The 435-nt window shown below is 36.3% G+C and overlaps 1 protein-coding gene across 3 annotated transcripts in view; it reads left to right on the forward strand.

Annotated features, from left to right (window-relative positions):
- The window catches only part of syt14b (synaptotagmin XIVb), a 15,475-nt gene that overhangs the window by 5,094 nt on the left and 9,946 nt on the right, over window positions 1–435 (forward strand). The window lies entirely within an intron of this gene.

Consider the following 435-nt stretch of genomic DNA (forward strand, 5'->3'; position numbering starts at 1 on the left):
CCCTATCATTACACAACCCCCGCCGTGCTTGCACACTGTTTGTGCTCTTGAGCTCTTTTTCAAACATGTTGTCTAAACAAACACACATCAGGGTGTCCTCTCTGCTCTAGGACACATATGTTTTTGTGGCAGCTCTAAACATTTTATTATATTACCCGAAACACGAGGGAGATATTTTAATCTTAATTAAAGTTCAAAAAGTTTCTCAAATTCTCTCTATGAGCTTAAAAAATGTAGAATTGTTTGCGTTTTCCCATAAAAACCTACAAGATATTTTCTTTCTTTCTCTTGAAGCTTTTTCACGTGGTTTAGGTGCACGTGAGCTTTCTTTTTTTTGTTTTTTTTTAAAACTATACACCTCAGAAAACTCAACATGTCGGTGTGAATTATGCATGGAGGATCAAGTTTTAGCTCACTTAAGCAAAAGAAGGCAGC

Source organism: Oryzias melastigma, linkage group LG24 (assembly GCF_002922805.2).
Source record: "Oryzias melastigma strain HK-1 linkage group LG24, ASM292280v2, whole genome shotgun sequence".
NCBI classification, from domain to species: domain Eukaryota; kingdom Metazoa; phylum Chordata; class Actinopteri; order Beloniformes; family Adrianichthyidae; genus Oryzias; species Oryzias melastigma.